The sequence below is a fragment of the Danio rerio genome, chromosome 10 (genome assembly GCF_052040795.2).
Source record: "Danio rerio strain M-AB ecotype USA chromosome 10, GRCz13ab, whole genome shotgun sequence".
Lineage (NCBI taxonomy): Eukaryota > Metazoa > Chordata > Actinopteri > Cypriniformes > Danionidae > Danio > Danio rerio.
Window position 1 is genome coordinate 22,073,088 of NC_141030.1, and position 24,973 is coordinate 22,098,060.

The 24,973-nt window shown below is 34.4% G+C and overlaps 2 long non-coding RNA genes across 2 annotated transcripts; both read left to right on the forward strand.

Moving 5' to 3' along the window:
* Positions 1 to 88: 88 nt before the first annotated feature.
* LOC147835042 (uncharacterized) lies at positions 89 to 24,797 on the forward strand. The gene is made up of 3 exons (XR_015500592.1): positions 89 to 431; positions 21,626 to 22,775; positions 24,308 to 24,797. It is a non-coding gene; the product is annotated as an uncharacterized LOC147835042 (long non-coding RNA).
* Positions 606 to 6,412, forward strand: LOC147835043 (uncharacterized). The gene is made up of 3 exons (XR_015500591.1): positions 606 to 633; positions 720 to 865; positions 5,885 to 6,412. It is a non-coding gene; the product is annotated as an uncharacterized LOC147835043 (long non-coding RNA).
* Positions 24,798 to 24,973: the final 176 nt, after the last annotated feature.

The window sequence follows — 24,973 nt, forward strand, 5'->3', positions numbered from 1 at the left end:
ACTCGTCCTCTAATCACTGAGTGGTTCATAAGTGGCAGCAGGTGACGTTCATCATCTCCTATAAGGGTGTAGCAGAGAAAGAAAGAAAATACAAAACAGAAACAAATACCTCCTAGGACGTAACACTTGTAAAAACACCACAAATGTCTATTGTATGTCTCTTTACACAAAAGTAAAAGTCATTGTATATGTTTTTGTGTATCTGGACTCATAAAAATGCATCACTTGAGACCGACATTGACTATTGGTCAGACTGGAATATGATTGACACATTTGAATGCACCCCTCCCAGTGTTTTAATGTTTGCTGGAAGGCTAAAGCAAAAAAAAAAAACAAGGTAACCCAGTTGGGCGAACTCTGAGGAAGCATCAAAGAAAAACTCCCAAACAACGGAATGCTCGTTCACTGGCAGTCCTGAACACAAATACAGGGTGAGTAACAGAATGCTCCACACAGACACACAAGGAACAACATACTGAAAAACATGAAGGGAAATTACGTTCTATAAATAGGGAAAAAAGAAATGAGAGGCAGGTGGAAAGAATTAGTTGAAATGACCGGTGCTCCTGTGACTGCAAATAAAAGCAGGTAAAAAGAGTTAATCTGTAACACAAAGTAGGAGAAGAACGCAAGGTACAGTGACAAAAGTGAGTCATCTCAATAGCAATCCATATAATCTTTTAATTTGTGAGAATGTTTTTTTTTTTTTTCACATGTAGTGTCCACAGTGATTTTGTGAAATTGCAATGCTGACCAAAAGAAAGCTGGAAATGCTTATCAATACGTTACTACTGGTGGTGGAAAGGAGATTGCCCTCCACAAATGTGTAAAGCACTTTTAATGTGTAGAAAAGCACTACATAAAGGTTAGGAGTTAAGGAAATAAGGAAAAAAACTATTTACCAAAGACAAGACCTTAAATGTTTCCCAAGGATGTGTTGTGGCTGGAAAAGCATCTGCTGCGTAAAAACGTGCTGGATAAAGTTGGCGATTCATTCCGCTGTGGCAACCCCGGATTAATAAAGGGACTAAGCCGACAAGAAAATGAATGAATGAATGAAGATCTTAAATGCACTGTGAGAAAAAAAAAAAAAAAAAAAAAAAAAATATATATATATATATATATATATATATATATATATATATATATATATATATATATATATATATATATATATATAACCATTTTATTTAGCTAAAAATTTAAGGCAACCAGGATTTTTTTACAGTGTGGATAGTTCACCAAAAGACAAAAATTCTGTCTATTTAATCACCCTTCAAGTGTTTTAAACCTTTATGAGTTTTCTTCTTCTGTTAAACACAACATATAGTTTATTTTGAAAAAAACAAAAACAAATGTTGGAAACCTTTCACCATTGACTAAAATTTATTTTAGAGAAAAAAGACTAAAAAAGACTTTTCTCTAAAAGAAATTTTAGTCAATGGTGAAAGGTTTCCAACATTTGTTTTTTTTTTTTTCCAAAATAAACTATATGTTGTGTTTAACAATAAAAAAAACTCAAAGTTTGAAACCACTTGAGGGAGTGTAAATATGTATATTAAAAATTTATAAAAAAATAAATTACCGTAAAATTAGCCCTTGAAAAGGTAAAACAAAAAAGGATATTTTCAACACTGTAATAAAGTTGTTGCTGCTTTCTTTTTTTTTTAAGTTCCAAAAAAGTCAAACTTTCAAAAATTTAAAACACTTCAAAACATCAAGTTACATTTTTTGTATGTTAAACAATAACATTAAGACCTGTTCAGCCTATTAAAATAAACATTACAAGTTTGACTTCTTGATCATATATTGTTTACAGTGTAAATTAAGATTGACAATATCCAAAAATCTAATTCAACTTGGCAATTTTTTACACAAGGAGCTTTTTAGTTATTTTCATTCCTTGGCTTAAAAAAAACATGCGTGCAGAATAAGGATTATGCTTTTTCTTAGCGTATCAGTTCCGCTCTATTATTTATGCAAACGCAACATCAATTAATAGTTATAGCCGTATGCATGAGCAAACTTTGTTGTAAAGAAAGAAATAGAAACCTGAAACAAATGTTTTCTTTGATGTCAGCGTCACACCTAAAAGCCCTACCTGATGTACAGTGTTTGCTCATTCATTAAAAGCAATCAATCTCGGTACACTCTAATGAATACAGCTGTGGCCAAGACGTTTAGGTAACCAAAAGTTATTACTCATGTTAAATGCTCTGCATCCTTAAATCATGCGGACAACATTAATAAACATTTCCCGCTGCTTGCTGAGGCGGTGGAGGCGAAGACTGTGATTTCCCCAAAGTGTAAACACTCTGAGCAATGTTCTTGTGTATCACGCATTCTAAAGTCTTTTTGCTGGAATTAAATGTAAATGTGCTGTGATTGGCAAAATGCTAGATAAACAAAGTGAAACTGTGCTCTTTTTTTAATGAAATTGGCTAATCTAGAAGGAATTAGATAAATGAGTATTAGATGTAAAAAATAACACACCTATTCATATTGTAGGATGACTGCTCTTCGAAGAATTTAGGCCATAAAATATGGTCCACTGATACATTTGAATGCAAAATTCACTATCACCACTGATTACATATTTTTGTTAGTAAAAAACAACTTAAAGATTATGGACCCTATACACCCAACACAATAAGGCGTACAATAAGCACAATAAGACCAGTGCAACCCTAATTTTTAAATTTAAATAGCAAATCCATTTGCATCACTTTGTGGACTCTTGGGTGTTCCGGTCTAAAAGTGAGGTGTGTTAAAGCGCATTGTTGGTGCGTTACTATTTTGAGGATCTGAAATAGATTGCGCCGTTGACCAACTGAAAGAAGTCTAAAGTCCAGCACAGAGTGCACTAGTTAGGTGTCTATACAGGTCCTAAACGCGTACACATTGTCACACACAGGACGTACAGCAATACACAAACATCTTTACATATGAAAAAATTAAAGGATTAAAATGCAACAAAATTATTATTTTCTACATAAATATAAAAACCCACTACCTCCATACCTTCTTCATCTCAAGGGTCTTTTTTAAGTTTATTCATGACAACATGCATTTGTATAATTTTATTATTATCTGCAGTATTATTTATTATAATTACATTTATGTTTGTTTTAATGAAAACGTTTAACAATTTAGATTACAGTTTAGACAGCTTAGTTTGTTCAGCTAATTTGTCCACCTGTCGGGTTTTGGAGACGTATGCATCATCATATGGGGCATAAGAATAGGACATGTATTTGGTGTTTTTTTGACCACAATTCATTATTATTGTTAATTTATTTATTTGCTGGAATTTAGAACTGCATTTAGAAATAGTTTTGAAACAAATATTTGCGCTTAAAACACTAAATTAAATATGTAGGCTAATGGATGTCTAAAGTGGAGTGCATACAACAATGTAAAATGATACTACAGTAAATACTTTTTAGGGATCTTTTATAATGCTGCTCCATGCAGTCTAATTTACACACAACATATTAAAGAGTAACACTTTACAATATGGTTGTATTATTTAATGTTAGATAATGCATTCATGTCAACTCACGGTGCATTGATCCATTTTAGCAAGCATGCATTTGGACTTTAAAAATGCATTAGTAAATGCTGAACTATTATTAATATATGCTACACATGCATTGTTCATTACTGGTTCATGTTAAATACAATAACTAATACTAACTAATAAGTGTGACCTATTTAAGCTATTGTGTATATATAGTAAGTATTTAAGTCAGCAGAATATATAACACTGTTCTAAAAGGTTTTGGATATTTCAATTAAATAAATCTTACACATTGTGGCTTTTACGATTAATTGTATGGCTTTGTTATTATGGTTTTATTTTTTCTTCAGTCATTAAAATGTAAGAAAAATATATATTGGACTTGACTATATGTCTATTTTGAAAATAAATGTCGATAGTGGCTAATATGAAAACAAAAATATTGTGATAATATATTTTGGCCATATCGCCCAGCCCTTTGAAAAGTTGAAATATAATACTGCTTTTAGGAGTCACTGAATCATTGATACTTTATGAGTGATTCATCAGTCATTCAACTTATTTGTTCCACAACAGCAGTGTAAATGATATTTGAATTCATGTGCTGCCTTTAAACATATAGCATCCCTCTACAATAGAGGATTAGAGAGCAAATTTTAGAACCATTCTGATACCTTCAATAACGGCAAAAGTGACTCTCTAGCAAACATGTCACTGATCCATTGTTCAATAAATGCTTTCTTTTAAATGCTGATCCCTTCAAAAATAAAACACAATCATATGTCTGTTTATATTGCTGTAAGTAAAAATGACATTTGTGTGACCATGTTTTTGCTAGGAATACAATGATTGAACTAGGGTTAGTGAACTAAAACTTTTATCTATACTTTCAATGTTTTTATTTTTTTTATTTATTTATTTTTATTATTTTATTTAAAGCAAAAGCATCCCTATTTCTAATTGTAAGGAATCAGTCTTGAACAAACAACTATTTTCATATTCGATACAAAGATTTCCTCCACAGAATGGGCTCTATATACAGCTAGTCCAGAACGCAGCTTCCAAAAATATGAGAACATAATACACTTGTACTGATTTCTCCACACTGGCTGCCAATCCATTTTAGAATTCAGTACAAAGTTCTGTTGTATGTTTTTAAATGCCTCCATAGCCCGGCCCCTGAGTATATTTCTGAGCTAATTATTATACACCAACCTGTGAGATCTCTTCGCTTTGAGAATCGTCTCTATTTGACAGTTCCATGATCACACTTAAAATGTCGAGGTGATAGAGCTTTTTCAGTAGCAGCTCCAAGACCCTGGAATGATCTTCCACTCTCCTTAAGAACAGCTCAAACTTTTGAGTCTTTCCAGAGGTCACTGAAAACACTTATTTTCTTTTTATGTATTTTGGTTTTATATATATTTGCATGTGTTCAATGTGTTTTATGTACAGCGCTTTGGTACTCATTCTGGTTTGTTGAAAGTGCTATAGAAATAAATTGAGTTGAGTTGAGTAGAGTTTTAGAGCCAACGATAAAACTTCAGGCTTAATGCTTATTGCATAAAAAAAAAAACTTAATGTGAGTTTTTCCCAAGGTTGTTTTTACAGCATCGATGTTGTAATGTAATTACAATACATTCAGCTAAATAGACTTAAGCATTCATTTAGCTGTTCTAGCGTAAAACGAGATGAATGACCATTGTAACCACTAGCACTGTCAGTAGCAACCGGCTAGCACAGAAATTCAAAAATACTGGGGTAAAATAAACTCATATTTTAAAGATATGGAGAGGGGACATGGAATTTAATTCAGTGCTTTTTGTCCGGTCTGAGATGCACTTTATATTGTATATCTAACAGCATTTTGTAATTGAAAGATAGTCCACAGGAAATCATTGGGCTGCCTGGGTGAAAATTAAAAGTCTGTGTGTATAGCCCATTGAATCTGTTGATTGATTACTTGTCTTTTCCTTATTTACAGCCTTGTTGCATTTGCAAGATTGTTTTTATGGCTTTATTGTCAACTCTTTATGATAAAATATCCTAAAACACGTGATATAGCTTCAAATAATAATAATAATTTCACTTTTAAAATTTTAAAAGTAAAGCAAAAAGAATATTTTGGCCTCTCTTATTTACAAAGTGATGGTAATGATTTGGCAAACAGAAGAATTAAACATAATTTAAGAGGGATAACACAGCTGACATAACTTACCCCACTTTCCTCTTTCCCCCAACAGCACAAACAATAGTAACATGTTTTGGCAGATGGAATGGTTTATAGAGCTCTGAAAGTTGAAAAAGTTCATTACTTCTGCCTGGCTTCATATTCTCAGCGTTTCTCTCTTTCCATCGCAATAGAAATAGTGAGAATGAGACAAGAGTGGATGTGAAGTGCGGGTCCTGGCTCTGAGCCAAATCTCTGCCCACTGTCTGCATCTGAGATGACATGAGGACATGAGGCGTCCGTCATGAGAGCCTGCCGCTAATGCAGAAAGGCATCAGTAGTAGCAGTTCATACCGCTTTATGACAATGTGAGGGGGGATTTTAGGTAACTGCTTACTCAAGACATTTTTTGCATGTAAAATCCCGTTTTAACAATCATTTTCATCCATTTCACAGTCACCGCAGTTATTTAAAATCTTAAATCACCTCACAAAAATGACATTTTTCTCATTATTTGCTCACCTTAATGTCGTTCCCAGTCTGCATTCATTTCTTTGCCTATGGAATACTAAGGATGATGTTTTGAAAGGTTTTTGTACTCAAAATGAATGTCTGTGAGGCTCAGAACAGCAGTGGAGTCCATAGACTTCAACTGTTTGAACAAACAGTTCAAACAAACTTCAACATTTTTTTTTTGTAATAGAATAAAATTATGCATGTTTACCTTTGTTTGTTTCACCATGTTAATTGCAATGTCAAATGTTTTTTCCATATGTCAAAATGTCAAATTTTCCATATGATGTTTAACAGAGCAAGGACATTTATACAGTATGCCTGGTAATATTTTTTTCTTCTGAAAAAAGCCTTATTTGTTTTATTTTGGCTAGAATAAAAGCAGTTTTTATTTTTTTAACACCATTTCAGGGACAAAATCATTAGCCGCTTTAAGCTATATTTTTTATATATTATTTATAATATTATATGATGTAGATAGAAAATACTGTCCAAATATTGTTGGCCATATCACTCAGCCCTGCAGGTAAGTCGCAATAGGAAAGAAAACACATGTAGCTTACATTTGCTTTTTAACTTTAACCTCCCATTTGACATATCAAATTGCAATCTAATCCACAGGGGAAAACAGGGCATTTGGTTTTGTTTTTAGGTAATGTCTGTGAAATGGTGTGAGTTTTCTTCCCTGTGTTCTGTACAGCTGGCCACTGACTGACTCTGTAATTGTGGTTGGACACTTTCCATGTTGCTCAGACAGACCTTTCCCTTGTAAGTGGGCGATTCTTGGCTAGACAAAGAAGCAAACTGGACCAGACTTTAGCAACAGTCAAAAGCCCAGTTCACTAGAATACCATTACACTCCTTCTTATCTATTTATATCTTTCCTTTTTTAAGGAGATGTTTGTGTGAGGGCTGCACGGTGGCGCAGTGGGTAGCATGATCGCCTTAAAGCTAGAAGGTCACTGGTTTGTGCCTCGGCTGGGACAGTTGTCGTTTCTGTGTGAAGTTCGCATGTTCTCCTCGTGTTTGCGTGGATTTCCTCCAGGTGCTCCGGTTTAGCTTTCGATTACTTTGGACTTTTCTGCTCCTAAAGCCCACATTTCCCCAATTGTTGTAACATTAAAATTATATCAAAAGTAATCTTATTTGTCAAGTTATACCTTCACCTTGTATCAAATTAAACCCTCATGGACTTTTGAAACTGAACTGTTAAGTTACTACTAAGTTGTCTGTCTTGAATGCTAGATTCAGAATGGTGTTTCAAAAGTTTACACTTAGCTGATGATTGATTATAAAGCTTGTTTGGCATGCTGTTTCGAGAGAGAGCCCTGAGCTCATAAGGTCCTGAAGCTTGTGGCTCCCTCCTGTTTGCAAGGAGAGAGGGGAGTTTGAGCTCAGGTAGATTTCGAGAACTCCCCGGCTGTGGTAGTTAATAAACAGATGGTGATTGCTCTTTAGAGATAATTATTTACCAGGAGCATGTTTATTGTGCTGAATTCGTCAATTAACTTAAGTTTCATGTTTTTGTATATAGTTAGAGGAAACTGGGGAACCCGGAGGACACCCATGTGAGCATGGGGAGAACATGTAAACTCCTTACAGAAATGTTGGCTGGCATGGCTAGGACTAGAACCAGCTGTGAGGCAACAGTTGTAACCAATGGGCCAACGTGCCACCCCTCTAGGAAAGGAGGAGGAGTAAAGGTGGAAGGGGCGATTCTTCAAATCGAAGATGGTTGTTGTATGGAACTTAGGGTATTTATAGTGGCTTAGGAATCTGACTGATAAATCATAAATTGGATAATGCGGGACCGACTGCAAGTAATCATAAGGTTGTGATCCTCTTGAAATTATTCATTCATTCATTTTCTTTTCGGCTTAGTCCCTTTATTAATCTGGGGTTGTCACAGCGGAATAAACCGCCAACTTATACAGCATATGTTTTACACAGCGGATGCCTTTCCAGGCGCAAACCATCTCTGGGAAACATCCATACACATTCATTCACACTCATACACTCTATGGACTATTAAGTCTTCCCAATTCCTCTGTACCGCATGTCTTTGGACTGTGGAGCACCCGGAAGAAACCCACACAAACACGGGGAGAAAATGCAAACTACACACAGAAACGCCAACTGACCCAGCTGAGGCTTGAACCAGCGACCTTCTTGCTGTGAGGCGACAGCACTACCTACTGCTCCACAGCGTCGCCCCTCTTGAAAATAGTTTATAAATAAACTTCACTTCACACATTTGATCTTGAAAAAGTGCTTTGTATTGAGGGAGAAAATAAAGTTGACAATAACACAAAAAGAATGACCTGCTAGAATGAATCCTACTTGGTTCAGTCCATAAAATCTGTAAAAAAAAACTCAAACAATTTGAAATTGTAAACACCATGCCAAGTAGAGCAACAGGTAATCCATCAAAGATTACCAGACACAAGTCAAATCATCCACTGGAATATGTGCATAGGAAAGCTTTTAGCATAAAAAACCCCAAACACCTTCTAAAATATCTGCCAGATGTTTTCTTACGCAAAAAAAAAAAAAAACCTTGCCCCCCACATTCAAATCAAACGTTTAGTCAAACAACTATGCACTAATTCAGTACAATAAATGCACAGAAATAAATTATATATATATATATATATATATATATATATATATATATATATATATATATATATATATATATATATATATATATATATATATATATATATATATATTTGTGTGTGTGTGTATGTGTGTGTGTCATTGTCACAATCGGGCGTAACAAACACAAAGAACTGATGCAAGACTTCGGTCAGATGAACTATCTGTCCCCTAATACAGATGGGAATAGTTCACACGAAATGAAAAATGGAAATGCAAATAGGAGGCCCCACATGGAGAGTGTGATGCTGAGTGTGAAGCTTAGTCAGCAAATCTCTCTGAGAAGCAGATGAGCAACAGCAGCACAGACTGGCATTTGCATCCATATCTGCCCCGGGACTGAAGACCTACTGTGCATGGGGGGCTTCCCGCATGGGTGGGAAACGACCTGTCTGCACCAAACTGACACTCATTCCATCTTCAAACCCAACACAGGCCTGTTTTCTCAACAATGCACTTTTGCAATTGAGCAGTTTGAATCTAAATAAGGGAGTCCTTAACAAAAGTAGTGTGCTTATCACAGCGGGCGACGTAAATCATTTGTCTTGTGATGCATGGTATGATTTTGTTTCTAATTAATGTGATTTCTTTAATACACATTATACATTTAGATAAGTCATGACCAGGGGTGTGAGGTCAGGCTAAGCAGTCATCATCCTCACCTATGGCAGATGTAGTGTACTAATGATAAAATAAATATTATATAAAAAGGCAACTTTTTTACAATCTTCTATTGTCCGATTTTGGTGAGCCTGTGCGAATTGTAGCCTCAGTTTCCTGTTCTTAGCTGAGAAGAGTGGCACCTGGTGTGGTCTTCTGCTGCTGTAGCCCGTCCGCCGTAAAGTTCTACATGTTGTGTGTTCAGAGATGCTCTTCTGCTTACCTCAGTTGTACAGAACTGCCGCTCATATTTTAATTTTTTTTTGTAGCATTCTCTGTAAATCCTAGAAATGGTTATGTGTGAAAATCCCAGTAGATCAGCAGTTTTTTTTAAAATACTCAGACCAGCGCGTCTGGCACCAACTACCAAGCCACATTCAAAGTCACTTAAATCACTTATCTTCCCCTTTCTGATGCTCGGTTCGAGATCGGTCTTTACCATGTCTTTATATGCCTAAATGCATTTTGTTGCAGCCATGCGATTGGCTGATTAGTAATTTGCGTTAATGGCAGTTGGACAGGTGTGCCTAATAAAGTGGCTGGTATTCTTGTTCAGTGGTTGATCTTCTTAAGTAGTAAGGAAAAGTTCATGAAGTCTGTTATTTTATGTTTTGCTCTGACTGATTTCAAAAAAAGCGGATGTAACAATAACATCTCAGCTCAAAAATGTCTCAAAATTAGACTTTTAATCAAAACGTGAAGTAATAAATAATGGACGACCAAAGCTGGAGCTAAAGAGCTTGCGTCAAATGATGAGACAGAAGTTAACGATCATTTAAAAGTAAAGGTAAGATCAGTGTGCGAATCCTGTGAGTGAGAGAGAAAGAGAGAGAGAGAGAGAGACTGTGGTGTCCACATTTTTTTGGGAGGCATACAGAATAACTAATACATTTTACATTTTTCCTTGGCCCAATATGTACCTGCTTTGCTTATAATTAGCGAATGTTAATTTGAAAAATGAAACACAATCTGTGGCAAATATATTGGGTGCATATATTTGTAAATCTGTCAGAAAAAGTCAGAGCCTCACCAGCCACAAAATTCAGAGAAGAGTACTGAAAAATCATACTTAAGTAAAAGTCATACTTTTATAATCATAATCATACTCTTATAATCATAATCATACTCAAATAAAAGGTATCACTTAAAAGTATTACTATTGCTTGCCAAAAACAAATTTTAGTGCAAGTAGAGAAGTGTCTTTTCTAAATACTATAAAAAAAGCATTCTAAAAGTACTAAAGTGTAGTGAGTATTATGCTGTGAACATATACCTTATACCCTGCAAATTAAAAACAGCTTAAATTAATTTAATTTTCTTTAAATTATTTGCCTTTGATGGGATTAGCTTAATACAGAAATTACAATATGTTAATGCTTAATTTAGGGACTTTCAACCCTGACTAACAAGCTAAAGGCGTTGAGCTGTTGGTGCCACCATCCAAGCTTGTGACTGACATAACACATGCAATTTGTGCATGTATTTGAAAACGTATCATTCTGTAGTGCACTAAATTTTTATTTGGAGTATTTACACATCCTACAAATACTCATGATGCAGTCTAAACAGTCATAGGTTGTTGCATATTATTTTTTGTCTTTTTGGACACTTTTGATGCTTCCACTGTCTGTCTGTCTGGTGCATTTTAGTTTTATATTGACCAATTTCATTGGATGGGAATCATAGAACTGACTGTTCTACTTAGTCAATCACTTTGCTGACAAAATAAACATAAAATAATGACTAACAGTTGACTAACAGGGAATATAGCACAGTAAAAGTACCAATAGCAGATTTCTAAAAATGTAATCAAGAATTTTTTTTTAAAACTATTGGTCATTTGAGGATTTGCAATTCATTATTTTACACCACTCCATAGAGCACACTAGATTTTGTAATCATACCTGAATGTAAACCATTGAAGATGAAGGACAGTTTTAAGCAGTTTTAACATTATAATGATTTCAATGTACACCCACTAGAAAATTTGACACTTTTGTAAACACAAGATCTTACAGAAACTGTAACCTGAACCATTTTCAGCTATAAAACAACACAACATCCAATTGGTGAAGTTATTTAGCTTTCATTTATTATTGCTGATATGCCGTCAAAGGCAGACTTTTCAACATAAACAGAGATATTTTAAATCAAATTTGGTCATTTTCTGTCTCTTCTTTTAAAGCCTATTTATCCAAAACTCTTAGACATCAAATTATTCATTAAGATATGATTAATTAAGAGAGAATAAATAAATCTATAAAAATCAAACAGATTAATTCGGGTTTTCTGAAGAGACACCACTGCTGTATAAAATAAACCCATTTATTTAAAAAAAAAATAAATCATGTTTCTTCAGAAGAATTAGCTTAAACTGCTGTATTACTTTCACAGGGGCTTACTTTTGTATTCTGTTATGAACAATTTGAAGCTTTAGAGTTTTTAAAGTATGCACAGAAGTCTCTCATATCATATTCCACCTATTGTGCTTGAATTGTTTAAAAATCGAGCACATTTCCTGGTCTTGGAATAGCATGCTGATGAGTAAACAGTGACAATGACAATTTCTGGATGAACTAACCCTTTAACAATACATGTAAACAGTGAAAGCCAAGCGACCACAATTGATTTTACTCTTAGATGTTGCTTAGGTAGGTAAATCTGCATCAAATTACACACAGTATTACCCTGGCTCATTTAATTATTGCTGCAGTCTCTACAAATGATTATATGGTCAAGAATGAAAGTGTGTGTAATTTTTTCCAGTCACAATCTGTCAAAACATAATATGCACTGATTATTTCACTAGGAAACACAGCAGAATAAATATCTGTGCAAGAATGTCTAATTTAATTGCTGCTTAGTGGAAACAAACACCATCTTTCAAAGACTTTACACTCCTACGACTGATGAAATCAAACTACATTCTATTTCTAATGTAAATTTGAGAGAGTGCAAAGTCTATAACTTGTAGCTAAAACTTACTGTAAGATTGTGTTTAAGCAAAATAAAATATTTTGTATGTGCTGAAGGTACATTGTATGAAAAATCAAGTTTTTTTCATGGAGGTTTTTGTGTCACATGTCACGCTTAAGCTTCCTTCAAAAGAGAATTCTTCTAAGCTTTCTGAACAAGTAAGATGAGGAAGCGACCTTCGCTTTGTCTGAATGGAGCTTAGGCTTGTGCACTAGGGAATAGTTTTCCTCCACTCTTGTTTGCACCCAGCATCTAGTTTCCTTCAAACAGGGTCTTATTTTATTTATCACACCAACAAAAATAACCTTTACATCTGGGGTATTTGTATCGGTCAGGTTAGAGGAATGATTTGGTGTGATCTGACTGAAGAGTTATTCAAAAGTAGTGACAAACTTTTCACTTCCCAGATATAGTTTTAAAGCCTTTTCTGATAGAAATGGTTTTATATTGTATGTGATGTCACTTCAGACTTACAGGTGGAGTGTAATTTAATTGCTGTCTGGATCAGAAATCTTGGTGGTGTTTTCGTGCCACCTTGCCAAATTACCTACTGTTTTTGTAAGTGTATAACCGACAGTTTTATGAGACTAAATTAAGAAATTGGCCTAAAAGGTCGTATTGAAAATCTTGTTGAAGATCAGAATTTGCAGCAAGTGACCTTTTTTGTTGGCTACAAACCAAAAGGTTTTTCAAACTAAACATACTTTAATTGACTTTTAAACGACTTCCTGCTTTTGTGTTTTGTGATTCTAAATTAGAATATATTTTTATCGAATAGTATATCAATATTATCATCTGACTTCCTTATTGTTGGATTTTGTGCCTGCGAAAATAACTTAATATTTCTATTTGGAAAGAATTTATAATGTTAGTTCAATTGGGATGATTCTGCAGTGGCAGTGCATCTCTAAAATCTGAGAAACAATCTACAAATTTCCCTGACACATTTTCGTTATTTATCTTTGCTATTTGCAGCACATTTCTGTTTTTGCATATGTTGTGAGTATGTGTTTAGTCAGAGATTGATGCATTAATCTTTACAAGTTGCATCTACAAAAATCTAATTAACAATCTATAAGCTTTTTAGGGTTCCTCAACATATTTTCATTGTGGTCTGTGCTATTGGCAATGCATCTTTGTAATTGCACGATATATGAGTATTTTCATGCAAAACAATCTATAAATACAATCAAGAAAAAGATACAACAAAAATAAAGTGTTTTATCATTTCTTGAGTCAGTTTTCAAGTACAGTAATTTTAATGATGAAAATAAAAACAAAATAATTCAGTAAAACTAATTGTTAAAGTTACAAGTGGTACAATTTCTTATGCCTGAATTCCAGGCCTCAAAAACACATGCAAATGATAATACAAACTCAATATTGCATATATCCTGTGTCCAGTCCAACCTAGGACTGTTTAGACTGCATCATGAGTATCCACCTGTTTCTGTTAATTGTCTGAATGAAAGTAATGGAAGTTCCCTCATTGGTGGGCGGGAGGGGTGTTTTTTAATTCGTTACCTGATTGGCTCACATGTCAGGTTTTATTCATAATTGCATCACCTATTCTGTGATCAATCCCATGGTCTGTTAACAAATGCCGTGAATATGCTCTTATGCTGGCTATCTACATCAGGCTTGACATAGAAACTCATCTTGGATCAGCAAACGCGCCTATTAAGACAAGCTGTGCTTTTTTCTGCTATCCTGGCTTTCTTTATTCCATTTTTTGTGCAATACCCCTCAGAAATACAATATATAGTATTAGTAATATCAATATAAACAAATACAGAACGAACCAGGCTGGATTTTGCTTTTAAACAATGACATAACAATGTTACAAAATCCAAAATCGCAATCTAGGGTTTTAGGATACCACAAACATTATTATTGTTACGTGCACACATAGTAGTATGATGAGTAATAGTAAACCCCATATAATAGGGTTTAAATATTAGCTTGTACATTTCTAGTGAACTGTCAGCTGTCAATTTGTTATTGCTGTATATTCTCACTGCCTTCAAGGTCTGCCTTGGGTCAACATCAATAATTTAAACCGCCTGAGCCAGACAAACTTTAAAGGGGGTCAGATACCAGATAACAATGCAAGCTGCATCATGTCTTAAAAATTAAATATATTATTTTGTATGAATATAAACCCAGCTTATTCTATGAATATAAACCCAGACACTTTTTTTGGGGCTGAATCCAACATCTTTGGTGCGTGATTGAGTTCTAGCTGTGGTCCAGCGTGCGACCATTATCAGCAAGCGAAAGAAAACATTTCATATCCATTTCTATCTATTTTTATGAAAACAATAGTAATAGCTTTGTGTTTTTGTGTGTGTCTAGGCTACTAGCATTGTCACTCCAAACACTGAAAACAGCATAACATCAGTAAAAACAATATAAAGCTTTTAGCATTGAACTATAGATGAGCAATTCTAGCGCCAAGGATGTAACTATTGAAGTAAAAACTCAAAATATAAACTGACATACAAAGTAAATATTTATAATATATTGAAACGTCTGTTTACATTTTTCAGAACAACGAGCTAGATCAGAAAAATGTCAATCTGAAAAAATGTTTTGTACTTCAAATGTGGAAAATAAACATGTGTTATGGATGTGACCAAAAAAGGTCTGCGAGTTTGCAGTATACAACATGCTTTGTAGAAATTCAGTGAATTAAACAGCACGGCCCAAAAGAAATGATGCCAATCAAGAGGATACAAGTTGACTCACTATACAGTAGAACAAACATGATCATTTTTGTTTAATAGTTTCCATTTATAAAGAAAAAGCTTGGTAACTCTTTATTTTGATGGTCCATTTAAGTGTTAGTTAATATACACTTAACATCTGCTGATACTGCTCCTTCAACAGACATTACACTGACTATAAGAAACTTTGAAAGTACATGTCAACTTACACTAACCCTAACTCCAACCAAACAGTCTACTTATAATCTAATGAGAATTAGTTGGCATGTAGATGAACTGTAACTTGAATTCAACAAATAGACCATTAGAATAAAGTGCGACCAAAAGCTTTGTTATGGATGTGACATCTCTGATTTATGAATGTGATCGATGTGAAATTGCTACTCATGTGACTGTGGTAAATCAAATAAAATTGTATGAAAACCCCAAAAGAGACATTTTTGAGTATTTCTAAAGTAATGTACAAATACTTACTTTCACAAAAAACTTACTGTAGAAACGGTTTCGGTATCTTGGTAAAAACGTAACATTTGCATGAAATCGCTCGGATACCTCCTATTAATCTCCTTTATTTCTACCAGAAAGACCAGGGAGATAATTATGATATTGAATTACATTTATTTATGAGTATTATTTCACAAGAATATAATTTCGTCACCTTGGAATTATAAGGTTCTATCTGAGTTCTAAAGGATTTTGAGATATTGAACTTCAAATTTGCTTTCCATTTGGCAAATAATATGTGTGTAACAGTTCTCTTTCATACATTAAAACATGAAAGAGACCCTAAATGATCTCTAAATGTAAATGATTAAAGTTACATTTGCAAATTGGAGTAAAAAAAAAAAAAAAACACTGTAAATGCAGACAGCCATTTTGTACTTATAATTTGGTGTTGTAATAACAATATGTTGATGTTTAAGAAAAGTTACATTTTTGCTTTCTATAACATTTCTATTTCATGTTTAAGGATAAATATTTTTTTTTTCTGTGCAAAATATTTTGTTCAGAGCACATGTTAATTTTATCCAATTAATATGTTAATATTTATAAAATTTTAGGCCTATATGAATTATTGAATTATATTGATTGAATTATAAGCCCCATTAATAAATTAAGTATTTGCCCTTCAAGGCCTAATAATAAATTTAAAGACATTAAAAGAAAACAGACAATAAGCAAATGAGTTTAATAAACACTGAACAATGTTTCACTGACTATATACAGAAATAAAATATTTCACATTTAATATAGAAAATTTTAATGTTCGTTTCTTTTTCAACAATGTAAAACTTACCATTTCATCTCAATGTCAAAAAAAATTCTTTTAAATCATCACATTTACACACTTCATAATTTTGCGTGGTGCGGCATTATTTAGCCGACTCTGATTTTGTGTGAATTTGACTTTCTGGACTTTCACGCTGTCAACTGAGCAGTCAAGTGAAATGGTAAAGGAAGCTGATCCTGATTGGCCTTTGTGCGTGCATTCAAAATGCTGATTGGCTCACAGAAAGAACCCTATAGAGCCAAGCTACAGTTCAATGTTGTAGATAAACCCTTTTTGTTTTTTTAAATAAAAAGTCTTCAAAAGTAAACAACTTATACAAAAACCTCAAATAATAAAAATAAGATGTAATTTAATAAGAATATAAGAATAACTCAATTTTGACAAAAATGTCAGATGGAACCTTTGAATTCTTGTCCCGTCTCGTCCATAGCTTGGTTTGGAAGTTTTTAGATCCAGCTACAACTGCCGAGGACGAAGGCAGGGGCAAGAATGGTGGGTGAACGTCTGCGTCGGAACCTGCAACCAAATTAATGAAATGAATAGACAGCTTATTCCTTGTGTCTCTTGGCTATTTGTTGGAACTAATTGTGATGAGTGACTAGGCATTAGGTATTCCTTGTGTCTCATGGCTACTGGTGGGAACTGATTGTGATGATTGACATAACATTAGGTCTTCCTGGTAGAACTATTGCTAAAAGCTACATTTCAACTGTCTTGATAAAATATTAGGTTATGTTGTATCATCATTATCATAGATGAATTTGTTCCTGTGTTTCACAGTTTCTGACAAGAGCAGAGCAGGAACACAGCTGCTATCACCTAACAGTGGTTAAATACAATAAGTTTACTTATGAAATTTTACCAAGGATGCTAGGTTTGACTATTTAGCAGACTACATTCTGAGTTTTAGATCACTGATGTTGATCTTAGAAAGATACTTCCACACAATTAAGCTGGCTCACATTCATAAAAAAAAGTCAAATCTCATGTTTTAAAAAAAAAGAAGTCACAGCTCCTTCACCCCCGCATTAATTTATTGCCATCTGAATGCTGGAGTTTAACCACAGAGGACCCATTCAAATATTATTCCATAGATGTCAACCTTGGAACAATTACCATTGGAGGAAGTCTCCTGTGCTCATGTCCCTACAATTTAATCAAATTTGCTGCAGTTGCGCGATAATCTCACAAAAGGAGTCTCTCTTTCAAAGTTCACCTTTGAAGATACAGACAAGCCAACTATGGCGGCTGTTCAAAAAGAGACGCCTGACGCTTGGGTTGCCGCTCCTATTGAGAAGAGAATGGCGGAGTAATGCGGTCGGGTTTGCTGGTGATTAATGGACTGTGTTGTTACACTGTGAGAGTCAGATAATGAAGGAAGCAATGCCCTTTGTGTTCTCGTCTGTGTACCAGCCTTTATCTCCGTTAGATTTAATGATCAGTCACCAGACTTCCAAATAGATGCAGTTAAAGCCATCAGTATGGACTTAAACTGCCTGTTTCCCCTGCTTCCTACTTGTTAACTGCAAAGATGTGTCTATTTGGTATGCAAATATAAGCAATATATTCTTGTATAAGTGTGCTTGGGTGCAGAAAAATACAGTTAAGGTTGAAACTTGATCTGGAAGACAGATGTAGGTTAAGAAAACCTGCAGCATATCATTAAAATGTGCTCAGCTGGAAAAAGAAGAGAGTACAGATAAAAAAAAAAGTACAATGTGCTGTTCCAGATTGTTCAAAATTGCATTAATGATCTCAGCTTGCCTTCTTTTGAAAATGTTTCTCTAAACAAGAAATCACGTGTCTAAATAGATTAGTCATTTTGCTCATTTTAATGACTAACTTGGAAACATAGGCTACTTGTTCTTGGAGGTGCTACATTTGTCAAACAACTGTTAATTTAGCACATTTGGATTCATAAATCTACTCTGTACACAGATGAAGCTGTCAAACTCATGTTTTTAATTGCACATATGCACAATGCTGGAGTACATATCAACCATGCAGATATTTGGATCAGGAAGACCTTATCAGCACTACAAATAATAATTTTTAATAATACAAATAATAAAAAAAACTTGTGTACTAAACTAGATTTTAGATTTAACAAAAGTAAAATAAGTTGCACCCTTTACATAGTTGAAAATGTTGAAAAAGCATTAAATGTGTTTTAACCACAAAAACCCCAAAAAAACACTCAGAACAATGGCAAACCTCTTACAGGATAACTGGATAACAGTTCAAAGAGGGTTTTGTTTTATGATTTAGGGGCATTTCACTAAAACATGAAAACATAAGCATAATACTTTTGGCTTTTCATTTATGCAAAAAAATAAAAAATTAAAAATTAAAAGGATTTGGGGTCCAAAATGGAGACTTTTGGAAGCAGGTTTCAATGTCATTTGTATTAAAATGATAATATTATGATATAGTGACTCCTTGCAAACTACAAATGATAAAAAAAAACCTTGTGTCATGCTACAGTGCATTACATGCTTAATGTAAAAAAATGCACAAATACCAAAATATCAATGGCAAACCACAATGAGTGTGTAGACATTTGTGTTTCTTTTCAAAGTGACATTATCAACATTTACTAAATAAATTTCATATTTGGAATAAATTTCATATTTGGAGTCACCTAGGGCTGGGCGATTAATTGAAAAGTAATCGAAAAGTAATCAAAACGTAATCGAAATCGACATTCAGAAAAGGTTGATTTTTTAATTCCTTACTGAGTCACTTGACTCCGCTGAACAGAAACATGTTCAACACTTTGCCACCAGATCTGCTCTCTATGGCTTTATTTCAATGACAGATGTCGAGAGTGCACTCGAGTAATTTACGTGTAAATTTATTGCGCGCTCTCAAATATACAGTACGCCACTGATTTAGCAGCACTTTTTTATAAGAAAAAAGACACTGTTGGTCTAAGGCAGTGTGTGTTTTAATTTCATCTGCTCTCAATGCTGATGTTCAATAAATAATCATAGATACTGTAGCAGATAGCCTAGTGTGTGTTTCCTTCAATTATTTTAAAGTAATGCAAGCTTCAATCAAAATATCTCACTTGTAATATGTGAGCATATTTACTGTACAAAACCTGTCAGCGACTTATTATAAATATTACTATTATAAATAAATAAAATGGATGTACATTAATCGTAATCAAGTTAAAATGTACACTTAATCGAGATTTAGATTTTAGGTCAGATCACTCAGCCCTAGAGTCACCAGTGCAAATTTACAACTACTCGTTTCGTAAATATTGTTCCTAAACATTTAAATCATGACAAAAACAGTTTTTTTAGGCAACCCAAGCTAATGTGTATGCACAGTTGTGGGGATCAAATTTCCACAGATATTTACACTAGATGTCGCCTGCTCTATTGTTATCTATCGGAAGGAATGGGTCAATACAGCTGCCATTTTGGTACAGGGTAGCACTCCTTTGAAATAAATGTGGAACCAAGGAGCAGTGGAGGACTGCCACATAGAGTCATAAATATATACACATTTATACAAATATCTATGATCGGGACTTTTCCTGGTGGTCAGTATGGAAATATTTTTTTTCAAATACATTTAATTGACATCACATTTCTACATTGATGGATAAGTGACCGCACGGCATTGCCGACAAAGAACATATGCTTGTGTGCATTGAAATGTATTTTTCACCCTCCCTGTTAAATTTTATCTAATCCATGTCCTGAAACACACCCCCTCTGCTTTCACTTCTAATTCTAATGGACGGATTAATTTGTTTGTGAAAATGTCTATATGCTGTTATAAATAATTTGTGTGAAACCATCGATTTCGTTGCGTCTCAGCGTGCATATACACCTTTCTGATCAAAATGCTATATAACATTTTTAATTTTCACTAATTTAGAGTGGATATTTAGGTGCTGACACTGTTATGTTATGTTATGTTATCATCCACCCTTATAAGTTACTTCAAAAACTAGCCGTTACTTCACTTTGCTGACAATACATTTTCTGGCACCGTGCCACAGTGTCTGTTGTCATATTTCATTTACATTGTTTGTTGATTTTATTCAACAAAAATAGCATAAGCCTAGAATTAAGTGCAAGTTGGTGCTACTTTGCCTTATGGTAAATGCAGTAAGTGTCTACATTATCATCAATAATGTTACTTGCTGAGCACAAAAGTTCGTAACATACAAAATCGTAAAAAAAACACAATCTTCCTTATCAAATGATCTGCCTTTGTGTTTTGTTTTGTTTGCTTGCTCGTTACTACAACAGTACACAGTTTTGTTTTATAAGCACTGTACAAATATGGCGGTATTGACACATACTTGGGGTTCGTATGTGATATCTAGTGTATCCATCTATGACAAATTTAACGACACCAACACCATTTATGGCTTTTTGTGGAGGACATGACCAGACATTATAATGTCAATCCAACAATGTAAAGAATTTTAATAAAAGTGTTATACCAGTGTTTCTCAACCCCATTCCTGGAGGACTACCCGCTCTGCACATTTTTCATGTCTCCTAACCAAACACACCTGATTCAGATCATCAGCCCATTTGCATAGACTGAAAGACCTGTATTGGGCATGACAGACAAAATAGACATCTAAAACATGCAGTGTTGGTGATCCTCCAGGAACGTGGTTATGCAATATTATTCTCTAAATAATGCTGCGACTGATGATTTGAGGTAATTTCTAACTTATTCCTGATACCAAATGACAGCGACCACCTTGTTCACAAGATTGTGAGTGTTCATGTGGTTGCCGTCATGTGATTTGATTCAATGGTGAATGGAGAGGGAATTCATTTATTATAAAGAAGCCAGATGGGAAATACTGTACCTCATGTTTATTTCATACAGTCTTTGTAATTTAGCATTTTAGCCATTTTCACAGATTCTAACAGGGATTTCTTTGGCATCTTACACTAGTAAACATACCTTTTGTTTGTCTGACCAGAGATTTAGAGCAATAAACAAAATAAAGGTGTTGAACTACTTAAATCAATTTTTTTTTTGTATTAATGGTGCCATTGTAGAGTCTCAGAAGCCAAGCTAGTACAAATATCCCTTGCACCTCTTGTTCAGGTGTCCTATTTTTTCAGGTAGCAGCTGTTGGGGATGCAGGACCAGGGACGCATGCAGAATCAAATCCCTTGAGTTCCTGTTGGATTCAAGAGCAGGTCTGCCTACGCTCGGAATTCAGGCAAATCTAGCATTTGTGTTCAGCAAGCTTTCACTCGCGGCTCCTACAAGACTTGCCAGTTTTGTAAAACTCAGCAGGGCTTTTTTGTATCATTGTGTCCGCTCACGTGTTGTCTGTGAGCAGGTACAATAACGTCTGCTCGCAGGAGCACAAATTTGTGGCTGGCGGCATTTTCCCCCTTTGTGTTTGCCAGTGGGTAATTTTCATAATTTTGTCTTTTTTTGCAGCTCCCATTTGCAAAATCTGTATTTATTCAGAGCGCTATAAAGCTGTACATACTGCAGCTCGGCCTTTTCATTATCCAAATGCTGTAAAAAGCCAACGGCACAGCAGCCTTGTTAAGAAAACCCACATCATTAAAGTGTGTGCAGCTAGAAAAAAGGGGAAATAACTTCCAATTGTGCCATTCAGCAGCAAAATTACATTAATGACCTCAGCTTGCGCGCTTTCAAAGAGTATTTCTGAAAAATGAAGCAGTGTATCTAAACATAGATTTCGTAATTCTCGCTAATTCTAAACAACACACTTATCAACCAATTACTTCATAACATCAGAGGTAAACTGAAAGGCTTTTGTTGTTCTTGGAGGTGTTATATAGAGTCAAACAAGTGATTTATATTAGCATATTTGGATGCATAAATTGTTTATCTTTGTTTAACTTGTTGAAGGGGTCATGAACCGGCTTTTTAAAAATAGTTTTATTCTGCTACCAGAGGTCCACTTATGATGTTCACATGGTTTTTACTTTTAAACTTAACAAATAACAAGCAATAAACTTTATTCCACCTTGGTTTTAAGGCTGTCTCTGAGAACGTAGTGGTTTTCTGGCTGGTCTGCACTTAAAAACAAACATTGCATGATTGAATGATTGAATAACAGTTCTGCATAGTAAATTAGTATTTAACTCTCCCATCAATACAGTCAATCTAAGTGGTTTACTTTCACTTTCATATTTCATCAATGTGTAAAGTTACACACTATAACATCAGTCAAGGGTGATCAGGCTATGATGTCAATTCCCAATGATGTAAACATTAGGCTCGTTTGAGGTGCGCCTCGCCTTGACTGCATTGTAAACGAGAGCAGGCGTGCGCAGTAAGAGGAGGGCTCAAAAATTACATCAGAAGTCGGATACCTGCTGAATCTCGCTGTTTAGCCACCTGGAAACGTCACCAGTGGCGGAGATCTCGTTCGCGTTTTTTATCGCAGACGAATGACTTCATGAAAAAATACTATGGTGATTTATAGTAAATATTACTGCATTTTTGAACATGTTTATTCAGTATTGTGTTGTGTTTATAGTTGTTGTGATACCAGAACTATAAACATTTAAATAGGCTATTTTATAACATGGTTCAAAAGCACTACAGTATACATTACTATAGTATTTTTTAATGTGGGAGTGGATGCAATAGAAATATCACTGTTTTTACAAAAAGATGGTCAGAATTACAGAAGATGAACAGCTCATTAACTAAAAGGGTGTACTTAATATATAATTCTGTATATTCAACAAACGTTAAAAGATTAACAAAATAAACAGCTTATACAGCAAGAAAGCTTTCAAGAAACCTATTTTGGCTACATTATAAATGAAGTAGCCATAGATGCTTTTGAGTGACAAGTCATGACAAATGTTTGATTGACAAATAAATTCTTAGGGGGTTAATTATATTGACATGCTTATTAGGTCTATATAAACTGCTTTTACTCCAGCCAGACTAAAATAAATAGCCCAAGACTTTCTCCAGAATAAAAACTATTAGACTGTAGGAAAAACTGTGGAAATGTTCTTGGTCTATTAAACATGACTTTTGACTCCACATACATATACATATACATATGTGTGTGTGTGTCTTGTTTACTACACTCTTTTCACTTCTCATATGAAACCACACAAAGATGAGGCATAATGACAAAACAGTCTGATTATCTTTGTATGTCTGAATATATGTATATATTGGATTGTCTTTAATGGAATAATGCTGCATAAAAATTACAATGCAAAATTCACACAAACATACAAAAAGTGAAAATGACAACATACAGGACTTAAGACTGAGAGAGAAATAGAATACAGGACATGCACATCCTAATGATTTATTAATAACATTTAGTTATATTGGATAGGTCACGTTATGTTTTACAAAGATGTGTTTTGTTTTTGTTTGCGTGTAAATCTAAATAAATAACCATATGTAATGCTCTTTATGACATTTTTTTTTAATTATCAACGAAAATACAAAAAAGGTGTTCAACAAATCCAGGTATAAACCTTAGTAAAACCAGTTAATAAAGTGTAATGTATCAGTCTCATCCAATCAGCATTAAGCTGTGTCGTCAGCCAGTCGTTTCCCATCATGCTTTTGGTAACGCAGTCTTTTGAGAGCAACTGCGGCCGACTGCTCTATCCGAGGTACCCGCCTCGAGATCGCGAGAGTTTTTTGACGCACGTCAGCGTGACATCAGAGCGAGGCGAAGGCAAGGCGGACACATTTCTAACCGGCATGCATCTTGCGGTGATCACCGGTGATCGATTCTGCGCAGATTTTGGCCAAGTCAAACGAGCCTATTATGTTAGCATTAGTCCTCAACGAGATAGAAGATCTTCTCTTAAGGTCGTATCTTAATTTTTGGTCATACGGATAAGAAATCATTCAATACTGTACATGTTTTTTTTTGCGTAATATCTGTGTTTTATTGCAATAACAAAATATCTGAGGCCCTGTCCACGCAAACATGGTTCTTTTTGAAACAGCTTTTCGTTTGACATACTTTCTGCTGGATTTCTCTTTTTTATAAATGTGTTATTTAAGTGAAACATATTTATGTAGGCTATTTCATTGTTCATTTCATAAAATAATTGCATTGTTCTTCTCACAGAACCATGGCAGGTAACATCAGGATGTTTTTAGGCTGCTGCTATTTTTACACATAAAAATAAATCCGTAAACACATGTTGGAAATTAAATAGGTCAAAGACAGTGATTGATTTTAATTTTAATCTATTCAGTGTACTGTTAAACGAGAAAAGCACTCTTGTGCATCTGTTCTCTTCCAAATAAATGAATAATCTACAGTTTTGTAATTAAGCACTTATAAAAATGATAAAAATGAGCAATATCACAGGAGTAGCACTGCTATGAGATTACTGTTGTGTTTGCAATAATTTTGTCTTTCTTTTTACTGAACTAGTCTGCAGTAAAGTAAACAGAAGACTCATTAGAAGTAGTTGCAATTTAAACAA